Below are 626 nucleotides of genomic sequence, written 5' to 3'. Positions count from 1 at the left end.
ACCTGCCGGGAGCAGAGAACTGCCACACGCACAGCTCGAGCCCAGGGGCAGAAACAGGGTTTCAGCCCACAGACTTGTTTCTTTGGGGACGGGGGGAACCAACAACAAGGGAAAATAAGTATTTAAAATATGCCGCGATTCTTTTGGTCGTTGTCAAGAAACGCTACGCACATGGCGGCCGAAGACGATGACATTCCACGGGGCCGCCCTGGGGAACGGGGTACCAATGGGGAGTCCGTCCCCCACAGCGCCCGGGGCCAGGCTCCTCCGGCGGGCACGGCCCGGGCCCTGCCGCGGCTTCGGGGGTACGGCACTCGCGGGCCCCGGCGCGGCTCCGGGGGCTCGGCATTGGCCCCGGCGCAGCTCCGCGGGCCTGGCATTCCCCCCGGCGCGCACGGCCCGCCCCTCAGCCAGCCCGGTTCCCCCGGGGCGACCCCGCGCGCGGGCGGGGCGGGGCGGGGCGGTGGCGCATGCGCGGCGCGGGCGCCCTCTCACCCCGCTCAGCTATGCCAAGTATGTGCGCGGCGGAGCCGGGGCCGGGCGCGCGCGGCGGCGGCGCCATGGGGCGGTCGGGGCCGGGGCTGCCGGCGGGGCCGCCGCGGCGCTCGGGGGCTGCGCGCTCCCGC

Source organism: Haemorhous mexicanus, chromosome 9 (assembly GCF_027477595.1).
Source record: "Haemorhous mexicanus isolate bHaeMex1 chromosome 9, bHaeMex1.pri, whole genome shotgun sequence".
NCBI lineage: Eukaryota > Metazoa > Chordata > Aves > Passeriformes > Fringillidae > Haemorhous > Haemorhous mexicanus.
The sequence above is the reverse complement of the archived record's forward strand: the minus strand, read 5'-3'. Positions refer to the sequence as shown.